The sequence below is a fragment of the Mauremys reevesii genome, linkage group 4 (genome assembly GCF_016161935.1).
Source record: "Mauremys reevesii isolate NIE-2019 linkage group 4, ASM1616193v1, whole genome shotgun sequence".
In the NCBI taxonomy this organism is placed as follows: Eukaryota; Metazoa; Chordata; order Testudines; family Geoemydidae; genus Mauremys; species Mauremys reevesii.
The window spans coordinates 2,783,462-2,804,989 of record NC_052626.1 but is presented as its reverse complement, the minus strand read 5'-3'; the positions used below and the strand labels follow the sequence as shown (position 1 = coordinate 2,804,989).

Below are 21,528 nucleotides of genomic sequence, written 5' to 3'. Positions count from 1 at the left end.
TGATTGTTTTTATTGTTTAATCTAATCTAGTGTGTTTATACTATATTGTCTGGGGAAACTCCATTTGGGGTGGCAAGTTATGTGCATATTATTTGTATTAAAGAAATAATTCCCCAGGAGAGGGCTGGGCAGTACTGGATGGACGTTCCTGGGGGTGTGCTGGGGTCACCCTGCAATATAACCCAGGCTGGTTACAGCTAGTGTGTAACCCGAGTGTGGCTGGCAGGCAGCAGTTTCTCTCTCTCTCTCTCTCTCTCTCTCGTCTGCATGCTAGAAGGCTGACTGTGAACTGCCCAAGTAGGAGTTACTTCAGCAAGGCATCACAAGCCACCTGACATTGCAGGCAGGGGTCACACAGCTATTCATTAGTCTGGATTGTGCCCTGGTATGCTACACACCCACCCAAGCTAGCTTTGGTATTGGTAGACATGAAGCGAAAGCAGCATGGGCTTCAGTGCAGGCTAGCTGCCTGAGAGAGTACCCAGGGTTCCTGGTGTGATTGCAGGTAACTTGTATGTCAGCATGAACTGCAGTCACAACCTGTCTCTGCCGCACAGACCTGCCCTAAGCCTTCACTCATTGAGTAAACTCCCTCAGGAGGGGATGGCACTTACATGTCTTGTCTCTTCTCTCTTCCTCCTCATCTCTTGGACTGAAAATGAAAACAAATTAGCTTTAACAAGTCTAGTCTAACAGCTCGTTCCACTCTCCTTTTCTCTCTGCATGTTTGCTCTTTTACAAATATCTTTTTATAGCTTGTGAACTGTTAGTGGTGGTCTTCATGTCCTGGCCTCTCTACTCTACTTGATCCAAAATTCTGTGGGAAGCCAGTATGGAGGACAGGTCTGATGTGTTCGAGGTACCTTGTGTGGCTGAGGAGACATGCTGCAGTGGCCTGTGCTAGTTGGAGTTTCCCAAAGCTGTTTCCTGCCCAGGTATACTGCATTGCTATTGTCTAGGCAGGAAGTAATGAAGTCACATGTTACGGAGGCAAGGTCTTCATCCACCAGGATGGGAAGGAGTTTCCTAGCCAAGTGGAGATGATAACAGTGTCCATCAGTATTGCTTTGTACATGAGAACTCAGAATTGGTGAGAAATCCAATAATAGTCCTAGACTATGGACTGTTTTGACCAAGTCTGGGTGTGTTCCTTCAACCAAAGAGGACTGCACCATGGTTGCAAACTATTCAAAATACCGTCCTTTGCCCACAGGTACTACCTCTGTATTGGGGTTATCTTCAGCTAGCTGTTCTTCATCCATGAGCTAATATCCACCAAACACTGGGCCATCTTGATGGTAGCGGTGTGCTCGCATGTGGTGAAGGATTGGTAGTCGTCTGCGTATTACTGGCACTTGAGTCCAGGCCACCTGACCGGGACAGGTGAGAGAATTGCTCCTTGTGGAACTTGGCAAGTGAGGGATCTAGTGGTGGAAGTGGAGTTTCCCTTCCCATCTCCTTTGGGTGCATCCCTCCAGGAAGGACTCCAACCATTTTAGCACCTAACCCAGGCCCCTGCCACCTCTCAGGCGAGACAGCAGTATCTCATGGTCAGCAGTGTCAGATGCTGCAAAGAGGTCTAAAAAGATAAGAATATTTGTCTGTCTTCTATCCATTGACAGAAGTTCCTCTGTCCATGCCACTAGAGCAATTTTCTCTTGTGCCAGGCCTGCAGCATGAAAACCGCCATCACAATTGGAGCTAAGCAGAATTCTCTGACAGGCCAGGGTGACTGAATTGTGCTCTAACCCAGACGTGTGGTAGGAGGTGCTTTTGTGGGGTAGTGTGGAGAACCACGTGGAGATGTTATCACCTGTGCTCTCACATGGATGATCAGAGCTATCATCTGAATGGCTATCACGTTGGCCCCTCTTGGGACCATTTTCTAAAATATGCTTACAAATCAGAACCTAGACAAAGAATAAAACTGCTGGAAATTCCAGACTGACTGGGTCTCACTCGCTGCTTCTGTCTGGAATAGACCCAAATTGGAATTCAGCGGGGTTGCACATCAGGGTAGAATTTGGTTCTTGTAGCTTTGGGACCTAATGTCTCATTTCCCATGAGTGTGGGATGACTGTCCAGTAGGGACTGAGCCCAGGGACCCTTTCTCTGACAGCACAAGTCTCTAAAACTTGAGCTAAAACAAGTCCTGAGCCAGGAAAGCATGTAGTTAAGTGCTTCCCTGAATAGAGAAGCTTTTCTGAATTGGATTTGTCCCCTAACTGGGAGCTGTGAGAGACTCCCTAACATCTCACATGAACCAGCTGCTACATTCCGAGCTGCACCTTGTTATGCTGTGGGAATGGGGTACCGCTTCTAGCGGAGAGGAGGGCAGAATTTGGCTCTAAGACAATATTTTCATAAGCATCTAAACCCCGTTGTATGTCAGTGAAAAGGTAGGCGCATAGGCACTCTTCAAAATGTTATCCTCAATGTACCAGCCTCCCTCCCCTTTTTCTCCATGTAGTGTCACCGCTAATACAACCAGCTTTGTTTCTCCTCTCTCCTTTATTTCCAATATACATACAGTCCCGCACCATCAGGATTCAGTGAGGAAGGCAACCCTGTCTCCGTGATCCTACTGTCTGCATTAGCTCACCTCTCAGCAGCTCCGAGTGCTCCTCTGTGATTTTTAGGTAGGCTGGATATTTTTATATATAGAATTTTTGGCCTGAGGCAGTGCTAAGGGTATTCAGCACGTTAGATTTCATGGTTGCGATTCACTGTTAGCCTGATTTGCCAGCTCTGGATGAGCCAATACTGGATTGCTGGCCAGAGTTGTGTGTCCGCTGGCAAAGAGTGCGTCAGCACTGCAGTTAGCTCCTAGTGAATAGGAAAGTGCAGCAGCAAAAGAAAGTAAGCAAGTGGTTTAGGAATGTATTACAAAACTATCTGACGCCTAAACCTGAAGATAAACTGTTACCCCAGAATTTGACAGTGCTGCAGTCAGCAGTTTTGTATGTTCAGCCACTGCCAGCTGAAACCCAAACATCACATAGCTAGGAAAAGCTTAGGCCCTGAGAGGTAAGGCTCCCCAGCGGCACGTTTGCAGCTTTGCTATCAGAATGGGAGGATGGGATAAGAAGCGACTGTATTGTGAGAATAGAAGAGACGTTGGGATGGCCAGCCTTGATCTCAAGTGCCTCTGACACCATTGCTATGTACGTTTTCTTCTTGTGACAAGAAATGTTTTACTAAGATAATGGATAGTTTTGCTGAAAATAGAGAATTGGTGACCCACTGGGATTCCTACGGTGACCCACTCAGAGTCACTACAGGTTATGTGCTTTGTTTGACGTTCGCTATAAAACGTTAAGCAAAAGAATTTGCTTGGAGCAGTCAGAGGAAGCTTTCTTTGGGCAAAGATCTGACAGCTAAATTCCCCAGCAGCTAGACGGGAGGCAGGGCCCGCTGAAACCTGGCCACTGATCTCTTGTAACTACGTCTTAGCTTTAGGTCAATATAAATGTTTTGAAATGCTGTAAACCTACAGCAACAGTGTGCGCGTGTGTGTGTGCGTGTGCACTCTGGTTTGTATCAGATGGATGAGCTGTGCCCCCAGTGGTTTATTCCTGACACTGCCTGGAGGAAAACAGTTAAGTTACCAAGGCTTTGGGTTCTGAAAACCCTGGGTAACAAACTGCAGAAGGAAGAACTGCAGAAGGATCACACAGTCATAAATCAGCAGCCTCTTCCTCTGTGTAGGAGGCCCAGACTTTTATTTTAAAATAATACCAAGAAAGGCTTTTCAGTAGGGACATGGAGCTGGTATATGTAAATTTTGAAAGAAGGGATATGGAGACTTATGCTTAATACAGATGCACGCTGTGTTTCTACAGGATTCTATAGTAATGGTCCAGACACCGAAGTAACATGATTGTAATCTGCAATGCTTTAAACTATGTCTGCAGCATAGTGTGGTAAGTGTTCAAATAAGGACTGGGCTTGTCATTATCTGAACTATATGTGCAGATTCAAAGACTCCAAGGATAGAAGGGACCCCTGTGATTCAGCAAACTTCTCAGCCAGCTCTTTTAAAACTCTTGGATGCAGGCTATTTAGACCTGCTGATTTTAAAAATGTCTGAGTTTAGTTGCTTCTGTTTAACATTTTATACTGACACTAGTGGAATGGAAAGAGTGTTATCACCATATGATGAGACTGTATCAATGACTATTAGCCAGGATGGTGTAGCAGGGTGGACCCTGCTCCTGCTGTGAAGGGGTTTAAAAAGTGGCCTAGCAGGGCTTGAGAGCAGTGGCTCTCAAGGCTGAGCTGATTGGGGAAGTGGCTGCAGCTGGGGGCCACGCCCCAAACAGAGCAACAGGGCCTTATAAGAAGGCAGGGAAGCCAGAAGACAGACAGTCTCTCTCTGCCTTCAGAGGGAGATGGGCCTGGCTGCTGGAAACTAGAGAGAAGGTACCTGAGTGAAGCAGGGCTGAGGAAAGGCTGAGGAGCTCCAGCCTGGTGGGTTGCAGAGGGCAGCCCAGGGGTAGGACAAAGCAGCAGGTCCAAACCCTCCTTGACAGGGATGAGTTGGCTGAGACTGTGGTCTGCCCCAGAGTGTGGGGCTAAACAATGACTGGCAGTAGCCATACACTGAGGCAAGGTAACCCAGTTACAGACTCGGGCCAGTAGTAAACAGGTGGATCACCGGCCTGCAGAGGGTGCTCTGGGCTGGAACAGAGCTAATTCCCCAGAGTCACCAGCAGGAGGCACCGCAGGGGTGAGTCTGACCCATTACAGATGGGCAGGGATGTTGTCCATAGCCTCTGTTTGCCAGAAGCTGGGAATGTGTGACATCGGCTGGATTGCTTGATTACCTGTTCTGTTCATTCCCTCTGGGGCACATGACATTGGCTACTCTCAGAAGACAGGATATTGGACTAGATGGACCTTTTGTCTGAGCCAGTGTGGCCTTTCTTATGTTCTCCCAAACACAGAACAGAAATACTCAGTGAACACTTCTGCCTTTTGTGCATTATTATTGGTAATTCTATTTACACCAAAAAATAAGCCAATACCATTGTCAATATTTTTTAGTTTCTTGTATGGCTTAAATAAATCTCGTTGTTGTCCTTAACTCTGCTGGATGTAGTTTTCCTTGTGTCCTTTGGTTTCCCTTATCATTTTTCTACAATTCCTAACTCTGATTTATATTCATTACTATCAGCTTCCCATTTCTTATGCATGTGTGATATATAAAATATACAGCTGTCTTCACTTGTCTTTTTAACCATTTAGACAGAACAAGGAGTAATGGTCTCAAGTTGCAGAGGGGGAGGTTTAGGTTGGATATTAGGAAAAACTTTTTCACTAGTAGGGTGGTGAAAAAAAACTGGGGGGGTTACTAGGGGGGTGTGTGGGATCTCCTTCCCTTTTTTTTTTTAAGGTCAGGCTGACAAAAGCCCTGGGATGATTTAGTTGGTTTTTGTTTGGTTTTTGGCAGGGGGGTTGTTGGACTCCTCCTCCCCCCCTCCCCTTCCTCCTTCCTTCTAAGATGGTTGTGCTGGTTAAAAATCCTTCATCAATTTGTGGCTTTTTAGTAAGGTGTAAAATGATTCCCAAATATTGTTCACATTTTTCTGATTAAATTCTTCCTGATTTGGCTTATAATTGTTTTCAGCTTCATGAAACTGGCTTTGTCAAAGAACTGTGTGTGTATATACTTTACTGGTCTGGACTTTCCTTTCCTTGCACATTATAAATGTGATCACTTGTACCTAAGCTACCATTATTTTTAAGTTCTTTGATCAGTTTCCCTTCATCTTAAGACAAGGTTTAATATAGAATTCCCCAGTGTTATCTGCAACACTCTTTGAGTTAGGAAACTGTCATTATGTTTAGAAATTCCAAAGATGCTTTAGTACTGATAGCATGAGACCTTCAGCATGTGTCTCAAATTGGAATTCTCCTGATCATGCAGGTTTTTTCCTTGCACATTATAGATATAAGAACATAAGAACATAAGAAAGGCCGTACCGGGTCAGACCAAAGGTCCATCTAGCCCAGTATCTGTCTACCGACAGTGGCCAATGCCAGGTGCCCCTGAGGGAGTGAACCTAACAGGCAATGATCAAATGATCTCTCTCTCTCCATCATCCTCCATCCTCCCAGACGAACAGGGAGGGGGGACACCATTCTTACCCATCCTGGCTAGCCATTTATGGACTTAGCCACCATGATTTTTATTTCCCCTTTTTAAACATTGTTATTAGTAAGCCTTCACAACCTCCTCAGGTAAGGGAGTTCCACAAGTTGACTGTGCGCTGCGTGAAGAAGAACTTTTTTTTTTTTTTTTTTTAAACCTATTGCTTTTTTTTTTTTTCATTTAGTGACCCTAGTTCTTATATTAATAAAATAAATTTTCCTTTTTTCACTTTCACTTTCATCTCATGATTTTATATACACCTATATACTCCCCCTTAGTCTTCTCTTTTTCCAAACTGAAGAGTCTCTCTTCCTTCTTCTTTTCCTCTATTTGGGACCTTCTCTAAACCCCTAATCCTTTTTTCTTTTTTTTTCTAGACCTTTCTACCTTTTTTTTTTTTTTTTTTTTTTTTTGAGGAGTACACACAGTATTCAGATATTAGTGTATTCCATGGATATATATAAATAATAATATATTCTCAAGTCTTATTCTCCCTTTTTTTTATTCCTTTTATCCATGTCCTTTTTTTTTTTTGCTTTTTTCTTTTGACCATCTCTGCTGATTACTCATCATCCATCTCCAGATCTTTTCCTCCTCCATCTTTTGAATCATTTTCCCATTATTGTAGTATGTTGTATGTTTATTTTTTTTATTTTATTTTTTATTTTTTTTATTATTTTTAAATTATTTTTCATTATTTTTCATTTGCCATTTTGTTTTGTGTTCTTTGATTTGTTTGACTTTTTCTGTTGATTTTCTTCACTCTTTGTCTTCTTTATCTTAGTCATCTTTCTTATGCAACCTCACTCTGCACACCTTTCTCCTTACCTTTTTTGAGGATTTTAATATATTGATTATAGAGTTGATTTAGGACTGGGACTGACCTGACCACCCCCTCTCCTCTCCATTCTGAGAATTTCCATTACCATTAATTCCTACCCTTTTACCTCCTGTTCCTTTATTCCTACCTTTTAACTTCTTCCCTCCCTTTTTTTCTTTTATTACAGAAGAGCATTAGAGGGACCTTGTCAGGACCTTGTCAAAGGCAAAGGCTTTCACTATGTCCCTATAATCTTGATCCACGTTGTCCCCTTTGTCACAATGTTTTCTGAGAGATTAGTTAGACTTTCGATTTCCAGATTCCATTTTCTTTTTTTTTACATTTAATATTTTTATGTTTTTATTTTTCTTTTTGTCTTTTAATTTTATTCTTTAAATTTGATAGGTTTGTAAGGAGTCAGACATCCTATTCCTCGGTGTGATCTGGTGCTTTGCAGCAACCACCACCCACTACCTCATCTTGTGCTTTCAATGTTGGGACATTGATCTGTAAGGGTTCAGAATCATTTTCTTCCAGGTTATCAGTGATTCAGAAACAGGAAATGCTATATAGGACATAGTGCCCCTTCCCCACCCTGTTTGCCCCCTTGATCCTTCCCAAATAGGTTATATCCATTGGTTTTTTAACATTCCAGTTGTGCGAATCATCCCGCCAGGTTTCAGTAATACCAACTAGATTGAATTTATGTTTATAAATGAGCAATTCCAATTCCTCTTGTTTGTTACCCAGGCTCCTAGCATCGGTTTACATCTTGATTTTTGTGCTCATATTTTCCCTCTGTTTACCCTCCCCTTTGGTTACTAGTTTAATTCCTTCCTTGCTGCTGTAGCCAGGCTGTCCCCTAGGAGATTGCCACCCCTTCTCCTGAGGTGGCGGCTATCCAAAATATAAACCTCCCTTTCCCCCAGAAGGTGGACCAATGTTCCATAAAAAGTGCATCTCCAACATGTCTGTCTTCCTTGGATGGCTGGAGAACTTTTGTGGGCTACCTTGATATTTTGTTTTTTCCCTTACGGGTTCGGCTAAGCTGCCATCCATGTGTGCACCATACATCTCTCCATTCCCTTGGTCCTGCTGACCCTAGGGGGCTGGTCCGCCCAGAGGATTCAGGGGGCCTGAGGCAAAGCAATTTTGGGGGGGCCCTTCCATTAAAAAAAAAGTTGCAATCCTATAGAATACTATATTCTTGTGGGGGCTCCTGCAGGGCCTGGGGCAAATTGCCCCACTTGCCCCCCCACCTACCCCCGGGCAGCCCTGCTAGGGAGGTATCTTCCACCAGGTTGAGGACCTGGTATTGATTTTGTAACTTCTGGCTGTGTGGAATTCCATCTGATCCTCTTCTCTCTGGTGGCCAGAGGCTGCCCATTCTCATCTGTCTCCAGCTGTGTAGAAGGTTTCTGTGAGTTCCTACCTATGGTGGCTATGAACCACCAGGCCTCGTCCTGACTCCCTTTCTCTCCAATTCCTTGGTGGCCAGTTCCATTCTCTTCTGAACCAGGGCTACCAATGTTTCCTGATCTGGGTGTCTAGGAGCTCCTCAGCTTCTCTGATTCTCAGTAGCATCTTTAAGTGCCACTGCAGTCCAAGAATCTTCTCCTCCAGCACCGTCACCAATTGGAACTTCATGCACAGGAAGTCCCCTTCTCTCTTCAGGCAGGAAAGAGAACACAGCGCATCCACTGCTGTTCCATCACAGGCCAGCCTGATGTCACACACAACACTGCACTGGAAGGGAAACCTCTCATGCTCCCTTCAAAGCTCCCCTATTTGCTGATCTTGAGTTTGCCTAGGAAATGAATTTTTATACCACGTCTCCCTGCTTAGCTCAGATCAGCTCTGCCCCTCACCACCAGGGAGTGATTAACAACTTCAGACAGCTTGGCTAGAGCCTCGTGACCTTCAGCAAGGCACTGATCAGAGCTCCAAAATTGGGTAATTGCATGCAAAAATGGGGCTGCAGGTGCAAGCTTGGCTTTGACAGGATAGGTGCCGCCCTTTAGAACACAAGGGAGGGAATGTGTCCCTATCCGCCTACTTGCACATTTCCTGTGCACAAAGGGGCTTTAAACATATTGTCTTCAGATGAGAGCTAGTGTGAGTACATCTATGTGAGACGAGACTCACACCCTAGCTTGGAATATAGACCTCCTTAGAGTGTAAACTGGAAGCCCTTTTGTGCTGCCTGCCCTGTTCAATGCCAAGGAAATCCAGGCACACACGCCTCTCCCATGGTGTCACTGACACCCTCTCCACACCCTGCAGCAGTTCACCCCAGCCAGCCAACAAGCGTGCAGATTTCACCCTGGCTCCCACTGCCCAGTTACTGTTTGCAGAGTGACCCCAACTCCCTCCCAGTCCCCATTTTCCCCAAAACTGTTTCCCTGCAGAGTCCAGCCCTCCCCAGGAACGCAGAGCTGTTTGTTGCCCCTTTATAGGAGAAAATAGCCTGCAACTCTTGAACTGAGCCGGGCTTTGCCAAACACTACATTCAATCAGTGTTGTGTTGTGCTGGTTTAGATGAAAAGTAAAACAAGCGTACTGAACAAGGTTTGTGATACCAATTCTAAAGAGATTGGTTTGCTTGTAACCCTAAGTAAAAATGCACTAAAACCTGATTTAAATCTCTCCTGCGCAGAAGTGTTTCTCAGCAAGTCTCTCTCCCAGCATAGCTTGCCAGGACCCTTCACAGAACTCCAAGTGCCCAAGTCATTTGTCTCTCTGGGTGAAGGATAACTAAGGGGTTTGCTCCTCCTCTTTTCAAGGGCTCGCTGGACCATAATGTATTCTCTTGAACACTGTCCCACTCCAGCAGAACAGGGTTAAGCAGCCTTGGAGAGGGCTGTGGCTGGGAGAAAAGGAGTGAGAGCAGCTGAGGGAGAAGCTGACCACAGGAGTGGCCAGCTCAGTCAGGGCCCAGCTGGCCCTGAAAAGGGGGTTGGAGGCAGGGGCGGCTCTAGACCAGCCGCCCAGCAGGCGGGGCAGCCCGTTTTTCGGCGGCATTTGGCCGGTTGAGCTCCCGCCCGCCTGCCCGCGGCAGGTCAGGTCTGGAGCCGAACGGGACGGACCCGCACAGGCGCGCGCGGGCGGCCGTTCCCCTCCCGCGGCTCTCCGCTCTCCCGAGCGCGCGGGCGCGGGCGGCGGTCCGGGTCTCGGTCTCGCTCGGACCTGCGCAGGGCTGCTCTGGCGAGCGCAAGCGACTGAACTGGCCAGGAGGACCCGGGACGGGGACCGGAGCGGTGCAGCGCAGCCGCTCGCTGTGCCAAGGCCAGCACTGGTTGGAGGGCTAGGAGCTGGAGGAGTCTCACTCTAGCCCTGGACTGGGAAGGGCCTGGCTGCCTGAGAGAAGGTACCTGAAGCGGAGCAGGGCTGGGGGAGGGTAAAGGGAGCTGGGGAGCTCCAGCCTGGGAAACCCCCAGGCTGCAGGCCTTGTGCAAGGCCTAAAGAAGGTACTGGGGCAGCCCGGGGATAGGCAAAGGCAGCAGGTCCTACTCCCTTGCCAGTAATGGGTGGCCATTAGACTGCAGTCTGCCCCAGTGAGCGGGGCTGGATGACGACTGGCAGTAGCCACTGGGGCAAGGTGGGCTTAAAGGGTTGGGGGTTCCCGTGGGAGGGGAGACCCAGAGAGTGGGGGCAGTGCGGTGGAGCAGCACCCTGAAGGAAAGGGCACGGGGGCCTGAGGCAGGTGAGACACCAGCCAGCAGAGGGTGCTCTGAGGCTGGAAAAGAGCTAATTCCCAGATGACCAGCAGGAGGTGCTGTGCTGGTGAGTCTGCAATCTGCTACAAACAGATAACACATTCCCATGCCCTGCTGGGCATGGACACCATGCTGTATCGCATAGACTCCGGGCTCTTCTGTGCTGCTGCTGTTGCTACAACACCAATGATTTCTCCTTGCACCCACCAATACAATGAATAGCTCATTGACTTTGGCTACACCTAGTTTGAGGCATTGGCCTCTTTCCTTTTGAGAAACCCTGTTTGTTCACTCCCCCTGACACGCCTGGTTTAAACACCTTTCATTCACATTTCCTACCCACTGATCGAGTTCTTTTGTGGCTTGACAGACCTCACTCAGGAATAGGAATGCTAGTTTTCCAATGATACAATATGTGCCACTGTTGGTAAAGCCATGACAGCGTGCCATCTACCACTGGGGTGCTCGCTGGGTCACAGATCGTACCAAAGCCGCTTCAGGGGATGGGGAGAAACGGCAGTGCTATCCATTCCACTCCAATGTGAGATCAAAAATGGGTTTGTGGCTCTGGTACTGGCCTGAGGGACGGGCTCTGAGTTCAATTCCCAGCTTTGGCAAGTCACTTCACTGACTGTGCACCTCACTTCCCTGTTGCCAAAATGGGGGTGGTGGTTTCTCTTCCCCCGCCTTAGATTGTCAGGTCTCTGGGGCAGGGACTGTGTCGCTGACACACAAATCCCAGTTATAGATCACTCTACCTTCCATAAACCATTACATGGACCTTTACACTTTCTTACTGTGTTTCTACAATGCCTTGCATGATGTGGGGGGCTCTCTCTGTTGCATCCTCTAACTGCTACTGTGATATAAATATTGGTGATCTGGAGCCTCATTTCTCTTAAGATGATGGGCATTGGTGGTAGGTTTAGATGATCATATAATTAATGTTTTCCCCTGTTCCATTCCCAGTCCCTCACAGAGGTGTAGGAGAAGGGCAGATATACGATAGTGCTACCCAAAATGTTCAAAAATCATGCGATCGGCCCCCAAGATCAGGAGATTAAAAAAAAGTTTTTTCTTTTTTCTTTTTTTGTCTTTGAGTCCTTGTGTTCACTTCAGCCACGTTCACTTTTTTCCTCTCTGGAGCCAAGGGAACTAGAAATAAAGCCAGCCAAAAACTATTGCTGACAATTTTCTGTCCAAATGTAATTTTGTCAAAATTAAAACTTTGTGGGATTGGGTGTAGACTTTTTCCCATTGAAAACAAAGTTAAATATGTCTAGAAAATCTTTTTTGTTTTGACTTTAGTAGTAAAGTTCTATTAAAATATCAATTGTAGAAATGTACATTTGTAAATACATTTGTCTATATAATGTATTTTAATATAAAAGTAAAAAAATGAGTAGAAACATTGTGACAACATCTAAACAAACATTTTGATCCTATATTGAAACTTTTTAGAATTTTTAATTCATAGGAAACTTTTTTGATTTGTTTTGATTGGGAATTAATGTTGTCTGAAGTTTCCATTTCATGGGAAAATCTGACATTAACCAGTCGCTAGAAATGTATACCTTTTTTTAATGAAAGCTGAGATTATCACATTATAACTTGTCCATAGGAACTGGAAGCTTATGTAAAATAACAACTATTGTGAGCTGGCAAGACAGTACAGGAGGTTTTAGTGATTCTACCCTTTCTCATTCAATGTGTATAAACCAGAGCCACTTTTCAAGTGCGGCGCTATTTTATATGTACTGTGCTGTAGTACGGCATGGGAAGTTTAACCTACTGGGTATTTATTAAGTCTCTAGATAAAGAGTTAGGAAAAAAGACAGACCTGCTCTTCAGACGATGGAGTGCAGAATGCAGAAGCTTTTAAAACTTAGAAGGAATTTGGCAACATTCCTGTAGCTGGTTTAGTTGTTGACATTCAGCATCCTAGCCAGAATTAAGCAGCCTACGATGAGCCGAAAGCGAACAGCCTCACTCTACCGTCGCTCATACCTAAGCAATCTTGCTCTAGGCGGAGAAGTTGCACAGGAGGGAAGGATTTGGTTAAAGTTTGTTTTCCTCCAAATACTCCTGTGGGCTTGGCTGTCTCTTCCACAGTGTGAAACTTGCGCCATCTGGAAGAGGTGAAGGATATCCCCATGCATTTGCATATGTTGGTTATAGCTCGCTGTTGGGGTAATTAAATATTTATTGAACACTTTAGCGCTTTTAAGTTGTTTTGCTGCCTCTGTAAGCAAGGATAAAAGCAAAAACTCAGACTCATGTTGGGGATATGAAAGTGACAGAACACATCATCTGTGGGTTTTTTTTCTTGTGAGAGGAGGGGGAGGCCCTGAGCTCCCTGTTTATCCAGTAGTGTTGACAGTGTCTTGCCTATGAAGAAATTAGCTCTTCAAAATACTCAGGCAGTGTACAGAGCATTGCGAGTTGCCAGTAAATATGTAATCAATACGACAACGGTGTGGGAAGTATTCTTGGAATGGAACCATTGGACAAAGATGTCCCCTGAATTGCTCACAAGAACTCACCTGTGGGAACTCATTCCAGTGCAGAGACCCAGCAAGTCTATGCAAACCTCTCATATCTCACTTAAGATCTTAGGCCTTGATCCTGCCAAGGCTCTTGTATGTGCTTAACACTTAGCATGCAAGTTGTCCCACTGAGTTCAGCCTTCCAGTGCCACACACAGTCATTGTTCACGGAACCTGGTCCTTTGTGGTAACATGATGTGCACGCTGCCTGCTAAAGTCACTAGCTTTCTTGTAGCCATTATGTTCTGAATCGGTTGATTATGACTCGCAGCTGAGTGCTTGAAAACACTAATGCTTTGCTGAATAACTGAGCTCTGTCCACAAACATTTAATGAATCCTTTGGTCTTTTCCTGTGATGTCAACCCGAGTTTTAATGTTGGCTTCAGTGGAAGTACGATCTCCTCTAGTGCCTGACTTTCATTTATACTAAGGCACCTTTGCACAGCCAATTCAATCTCAATAATGTCTAGTCCTGATGTAAACCGAAGACCTCTGGATTTGGAGTGGGGTGTACGTTTTCTTATCCCTTCACTGAATATTTAGTCAATGAATAGTATTGTTGGCCCACAGTCAGGAGAGACTTGTGCAGTAAGAATTGTGACTGGATGGCACTAGTGAAATACCATACAATAAAAAGCTCACTGTTGGATAACCGGAATCAAGCGAACCCTGTGAAAATCAGATGGACCATTCTACAGTTAAGTCACATTACGTAGGAAATGCCATATTGCATCAGAGCAGTGGTTCATCTTGTCCAGTCATTGAGAGCAGTCAGAGGAAGAAGCCCCGCAATGGGCAGGTATGGGGCAGCCTGCCCCCTAGGGAAGCTTCCTCCTGATTTCCAGCAGTCAGGACCATTCCCTGAAGCAGGAGAGTTTAGAGCCCATTAAAAACATTCTTTCTTTTAAAGTGGCAACTAATCTAGTGCTGGATGACCTCATCCATACACCAAAATTTGGTATTTTCCTTATCTGTCCCCATTATGTGAGCCAGGGCCGGCTCTAGGCAATAGCCCTCCAAGCCTGTGCTTGGGGCGGCACTTTCTAAGGGGCGGCACTCTGCCCCCCCTCCCCCGCTTTTTTATTTTTATTTTTTATTTTTTTGCTTGGGGCATCATTGCCGGGAGCCGGCCCTGGCGCAGCCACTCGCCCGAGCCGGAATCCCTGCCCACTGCCCAGCCCGGCGGCGCCCTGCACAGGCCACTCGGAAACGCGGTGCCGCCGGGAGTGGCAGCGGCAGCAGGACCCCTCCTCCCTCCGTCCCCGGCTCCTCACACACTCCGGGAGCTCCTCACACAGCCGAGCCCGGGCTGCGGCCACAGCGAGAGGGGCTCCCAGAGTGTGAGAGGAGCCCGGGCGGGAGGCGGGATCCCCTGGAGCCGAGCCCAGGCTGTGGCGGCAGCGAGAGGGGCTCCCAGAGTGAGGGCTGCCCAGGCGGGGTGGGGGTGAGGGTGAGGGTGGGGGGGGGCAAGGGGGCAATTTTCTCCAAGTTCCGGGCCCCGCAGGGTATGTCGGAGGCTCCCCCCGCCTCTGTCTTACCCCCTCCCCCCGACAGCGCTGAAGCGGCGTGGTGTCTCCAGCGGGGCCTGAGTTCCCACCGCTCGGCTGCAGCTCGCAGCCCCGCCCCCTCACCAGCTGAGACACCGGGGGATGGGGGAAGTGGCATGGTAAGGGGCCAGGCCGGAGCCGGGCACCCCCCGACCCCATCCCCCCCAGCCCTGACCCCCAGCTCCGAGCCCAGCCCCTCTGAGCCAAAATTTTTTTTGCTTGGGGTGGCAAAAAACCTAGAGCCGGCCCTGATGTGAGGGCAGAATTTGACCCTGAAAATGTTGTTAGGAAAACAGAGTAGCTTGGAAATAAAGCTACTTGAGTCGCACAGTAAACACTTGCTAACAGTGCCGGTCAGGCTGACTCGCAGATTCATTGTTGACTTGGTTCTTTGGACACAGCTTCCTTGCAGCCTCCTGAAATTCAGGCATGGTACACGTGCATAGAGACTAAGCAGCCAGCCATCTTTGGAGGGAGTACCTGTACTTCTGTCCTGGAGATCAGGACGTAATCTTGGTGCTCTATTCAAGAGCAGCACCAACTGGTGTCTGGTTTGGTTGGCAGCAAGCACTTCATGTTACCTCCCCAGAAGATGGAGCCCCCTTCAAAGAAGAGTTAAGTATTGTACACAGCTCCTCAATCAAAGTGTTAGCTCCTCTGAATGTGTTGCAACAACACAGCCATTTCTCCTCTACACTTCGAGTTCAGAATATACAGAAATCTGCAAAAAGGTCCCATCTAACAACATGTTGGGAATGGCTAGCGTGGTCCACGATGATGTTATCTGGACGGATAGCAAGAGGTACACACTCCCTGCTCTGGAAGAAATAATGAATGATAAAATTTGAAGGTGGCATTAAAAATAGGTGGAGTGGTAAATAGTGATGGAGACTTGCACAGATCAATGTGGATCACTTTTGATTGGCTGGTGGTGGGATTTTTATCTTGGAGTTCTCTGGCCTGTGAGACTAGATGATCACAATGGTCCCTTTTAGCCTGGGCTTGTTTGGACAATGTGTGTTTGAATTCCGCCAAATGCAAGGCTGCACATCAAGGAACAAAGACTGCAGGCTACAGTTATCAGAGAGGCGACTGTTCTGGAATACAGGGACACTGACAAGGATTTAGAGGCTATAGTAGATAGATAGCTAACTGAACATGGACTCCCAGGACCCAGGGTGATGCTGTAGCTAAGAGGGATGGTGATTAACTTTAGAAGTATAAGCAGGGGACTATCGAGTAGGAGTTAGAGGTGATATTACCTCTCTATGGCTTTAGTGAGACCATTACTGGGTACTGTGTCCAGATCTGATGTCCACACTGTAAGAAGAATATCAAAAAATTAGCAAAGGGTCTGAAAAGAGCTAAAGGAATAATCTGAAAAACCTACCTTTATTTAGTCAATCCAAGAAGATTATTTGTTGACTATGATCAAGTCACCTCTTATCTACATGGATGAGAGGTTTCTGGCAGTAGAGAGCTTTAATCTAGAAGAAAAAGGCAGAGCAAGATCCAATGGCTGGGCACACCTCTATGCCTGTGGAAAACCCCCAGAGCCTCCTATATCTGCTTGCAGGATTGGGGGAGCGGGGGTTAGGTCTTGCCAAATTGATCTATGGCTAATCTAGAGAACTTCCTGCCCCCTTCTTGTTCTAGGAGCATTATAGTTTCATATGTATTGGCAGCAGTACTTAAGCACTTCCTATCCCATTAAAATACAGGAGAAATCGTGGTTTTATTTTATTGGTGGGATTATAAATGGATTTTTTACAATGTTAGTATTGTATGGATAAAAATACTGCTTAGTCAGATTGGTGACAAACCGTACTGCTGAATAATTTTGCAACTGTAATGCCAATAAACTGTTATGAATCTTTAATATTTACACAGACGGCTCTATTAAAAGGATATTATTGCAGGTTCGCTTTCTGCTAGTCAGAGGAAGGAATGCATGCCATTAGAAAGAACTCTCATTTTGAATGTAATATTGTCATTAAATTACTGGTAAATTAAAACGGGACTCCCTCAGGATTTTAAAGCGATTATATGTCAGATTGAAGATATTGTAATGAATAAAGCCTGCATCTGGTTAGCTAATATCAGCAGGTTGTTCAAACTAAAATACGCTGCCATAGTGCTGCGTGGTTTCTATTTTCAGGGAAGATTTTGTGCTGTGTGTAACAACAAAACAGATAATAGGCTATCTAGAATGAGAGAAATGTATTTACAAATGTGTCCTTTCTTTAAAAAAGCTACGAGCTCTTGAACAAGGGAAAATTCTGCACAGAACCATAGGATTAGAAGGGCCTGCAAGGATCATATAGTCTAACCTCTGCCAAGATGTAGGATTTGTTGTCTAAACAATCCAAGACAGATGGCTCCAGCCTCCTTTGGAAAACCTGCAGTGAAGAAGCTTTTACAAGCTCCCTGGGTGTCTGTTCCATCATCCTACTGTTTCTACAGTTGTTTTTTTTCCCTGAGATTCAATCAAAATCTGCGATGCTATAGTTTGAATCCATTGCCTCTTGTCCTGTCTGCTGTGGCAAGAGAACAACTTTTCTGCATCTTTTTCATGGCAGCTTTGCAAGTATCTGAAGGCCTCTCAATCTCTTCTTTTCCAAACTAAACATAGCCAGTTCCTTTAGCCTTTGTTCACATGGCTTGCATTTTATCCTTTTGATCATCTTTGTCACTCACCTCCGGATCCTTTGCAGTTTCCCTACATCCTTTCTGTACAGTGGTGACCAAAATTGAACGCAGCTCTCCAGCTGAGGCCGAACCAGCACGGAGTAGAGCACTACTATCACTTCCTGTGACTTCCATGCTATGCCTCTGTTAATGCAACGTGAAATTGCATTTGCTTATTTTGCAACAGCATCACATTGCTGACTCATGTTGAGGTTGTGACCCACCACAACTCCCAGATCCTCCTCAGCAGTGCTGATGCCAAGCCAGTTATCCCCCATCCTGTATTTGTGCATTTGGTTTTTCTTCCTTAAGTGTAGCACCTCATGTTTGTCTTTGTTGAATTTCATTTTGTTGGCTATAGCTCAGTTCTCCAATTTATCAAGATCTCTCTGGATTTTTAGCTCTGTCCTCCCATTTGCTAGCTGTGCTTCAGATCGGCAGCAAGAATTCCCCTGCAGTTCCTCCACCAGCCTGCTGTCCTGCTTTATGTTCCCCATGCCAGACTCTAAGAAGAGGATGCGTTTGGCTGGTGGGACAGAGTGGACAGTGTGGGCAGTGTAAGCAAGGGGCAGGCAGCAGAGTGGGGGAACTCTAGGGAAGTGAAGAGCGGAGTGGAAGAGGGAGTGCAGGGCCCAACAGAAAGGAAGTTCTGCTCGTGACTCAGCAATGTGTCCGAGCCTCACTCTGCAAATGCTTCTGCACCTGCTGCATCTTAGTTCCCTCTGGGGGATGTTCATATGCAGGATCAGGCTCTTGCATTGCAGTGTGCCTTTGGGGAAACACCTTTCCAGCCTTGCTCCCTTTATCACCCAGGGGAATTCTGTCCCTTTCTTCAGTGCCAGCAGGACAGGCCTATCTGCCCACCTCCCATCAGTGAAAAGGGAGTCCTCTCGGTCCTACCTGGGTAGAGCACAAAAGGAACTATGTAAGTGCAAAGTATTAGCACTGTTGGTGGTTGATTCTCCAGGGCTGTTCATTTGTTACTTTTTCATGGTCAGTACATTGACCAAAAGAAAACGGGGAAAGGGGTAGTAAAAACTTCCCTAAGACTTTTTTGTGCTATAATTTTCTGGGAGTGCACTGGACTGATTGTATAGACATAGTCCTAGAAATGGCTTGATTTTTGCTTTTTGGAAAGTGTGCCTACAGCATGTGAGCAATTTTTTCTATTTAAAAAAGCAAACAATTTATTTTTATCTTAGTTGAGCACACTTGCTGTATAGCTTCAGAGAGGTATCTCAGAACTTCAGCTGGACACGGCATATGCATTAGAACTAAAGGATCAATTCATCCATGTTGTTACTCATGCCAACATCGCTGTCGACATGAAAGGAACCCAAGGTAGGCCAGACAATAACAGCTAAGCAGGAATACAAATGTTCCACATTAAGAAAATCCAGAAGTTTGGCAAAGAATTAAATGAACTGTTATCTTGTGGCCACAAAATGGCTAAGTATTTTGGAGTGGTACCACACCTACGAAAATGGTCTTGGTTTGGCATGTGGCCCACTAGGGCTTTGTTTATTTTCTTATGAAAATTGTGCCAAGTTGTACCATTTTTCAGATCTCCAGACTCTGTATGATTCCCTATTGTGAAGTGTTCATGTCATACTCTGACGTTCTGCTCTCAGAATTCTTCACTTTGAAAATACAGAATTGCCAAATCATAATTTTAATCTTCTACTAACAGAGAAGATGGCCTTGTAGTTAAGGCATTAGCTTGATCTAAAGGGTTCTATTCCCAGTTATTCCACAGAACCCCCGTGTGACTTGCCCAACTTACACAACATCTATGCCTCAGTTTCCCATGAAGAATAATCCTCCTTCCTTACACGCATGCTCTGTCTTGTCTAGTCAGATTGACGCATCTTTCTGAAGATACAATGTTAATGAGCTGTAGCTGCTGTTGCCCTACCCCAGTGTCAGCGAGGGTGGGATTTGAGTTGTTTTGTGCAGAAGTGTTAATGTTGACCCAAAATGCTCTTGACCCAGTTTATTTTCCTGTGGAAAATGTCTGTGTTGACAAAACTTCATTTTTATCCCCCAATGAGTCTTTTTTTCTGTTTGAAAACTTTCAGCCAGTGCAAATTAGGAAAAGATGCTGGAGTTGTCATAAGCTCGCGTGGGTGTCCACAGCACTTTGAAAGGGGCTCAGTGCATTCATGTTGGGCTGCGGCCACCTGAGAAGAAAGGGTATTTGGGTGCAACTAAGATAGGATTTTGAGTGCTCTGAAAAGGCAAGTCTGGGGTGTGGTTCAGGCTACTCGGGTGGAGTTTTCAAATGCAGTCATAGAATCATAGAATATCAGGATTGGAAGGGACCTCAGGAGGTAACTAGTCCAACCCCCTGCTCAAAGCAGGACCAATCCCCAACTAAATCATCCCAGCCATAGTTTCGTCAAGCCGGGCCTTAAAAACCTCTAAGGAAGGAGATTCCATCACCTCCCTAGGTAACCCATTGCAGTGCTTCACCACTCTCCTAGTGAAAATGTTTTTCCTAATATCCAACCTAAACCTCCCCCACTGCAACTTGAGACCATTACTCCTTGTTCTATCTGCCACCACTGAGAACAGTCTAGATCCATCCTCTTTGGAACCCCCCTTCAGGCTCCCTGTGTTCCCAGACAGGTGCTGCTGACCTAGGAGCATCAGGGGCACCACTACATCAGCAAACGACACATAGAGGTACTTGGGAACCAGCCAGTCATTGGTTGTTCTGCATTTCACACATCTCTGAATCCCACACCTTCCATTAAAACCCAGAAAACCCAGAGGAGAGCATGAGTCAGTGCTTCAGCCTGGGAGCTCTGGGGCTTGCAGTGTGGGGCAAAGCTGGGGGCAGGAGAGCACTGAGGGATGGGGAGGCAAAAGGGGACTCAGGAGGGAAGAGAATGTGTTTTCAGAGAGGCACTGCAAGAGGATATGACCGCTGCACGAGACCTCAGTGTACACGAATGGCATGAGGTACAGGAGGGGAAGGGGAAAGCCACAGGAGGAGGCTGAACAGAGCTCTCAGGTGGCACATGGTAGATGTCTGCCTCATGCATCTTGTTCGCATACCCAGGGTCAAACTGATCACCAGACTTGAGTTGGGAAAAGAATTTTCCCCCCGGGTCAGATTGGCAGGGACCTTGGGGGATGGGGTGTGTCTGTGTCTGTGTCTGTGTCTGTGTCTGTGTCTGTGTGTGTTGAGGAGATGGTTTCCAAGACTATCTGGAGTTTTATAGACATGAAGGTGCCCCAGAGTTATTAAATACAGCATAAATTCCTGAATAGGGTTAATTATTGGCCAAGGACCAGTGTCCTGCACCTTGGAATTTTTATCTTCAACAAAGAATGCATCTGAATTCTAAAGAAAAGTTAATATATGAATGAATCCACTATATATAGAGAGAACTAAAAGTATTACTATTTATTACCAGGCGGAGCTATATCCTCTCACCGTGTGTCACAACACCATAGCACCGGGTCACTTCCAAAGGCCGCAGGGTGCACATCAGCAATTGGCAGCCACCCGCTGGCTTGAGGGCTTCCTGAAGGAGTGTGTCTCACAGCGATGGGTGCTGTACCTGGGGCAGGACTTCTCTGAGCAATGCACGGGACACGCCTACCAATGGGGGCTCCTGAGGAGGATGGTGCCTCAAGCAGGAAACCCACGTTCTGTGAACAGGCCGCCCTGTCTGAGCAGCCAGGAGGCTGCTCGCACCAGCGTGGGCCGTTACAAGTGCTAGGTGTAGTATTTAGGCCAATTTACCGTAGTGTCTCCATGAGCCTTAGTATCAGATTCCCAAGGGGGCCTCAGAGGGTGAGCCCCTCCAGGCTGGAGCGGAAATAGATTGGCAGTTCAGTTCAGAAGTGGAGGCAGCAGCAGTGAATAATGCATGAGTTCCTCAGAGGAATGCGTATGGAGGGAGACCTCCGAGATCACAGCACAAACCTATAAAGCAAGTCTTGTTTTACCACAATGTCTGGAGTTAATTGGAGAGGGGTCAGAGCTAAGCTAGGAGGGTGACTTTTGAATGAACAAGTCTGCAATTACTTTGTTCTTGTAATTTA

The 21,528-nt window shown here is 46.2% G+C and overlaps 1 long non-coding RNA gene across 1 annotated transcript in view; it reads right to left on the bottom strand.

Moving 5' to 3' along the window:
* The window catches only part of LOC120402823, a 29,364-nt gene extending 8,113 nt beyond the window's left edge, over positions 1–21,251 (bottom strand). The window contains exons 1-2 of the long non-coding RNA XR_005597310.1: positions 20,892–21,251; positions 16,047–16,104 (exon numbers count right to left, since the gene is read on the bottom strand). This is a non-coding gene — a long non-coding RNA (uncharacterized LOC120402823). The remainder of the gene's footprint in view (positions 1–16,046; positions 16,105–20,891) is intronic.
* Positions 21,252–21,528: the final 277 nt, after the last annotated feature.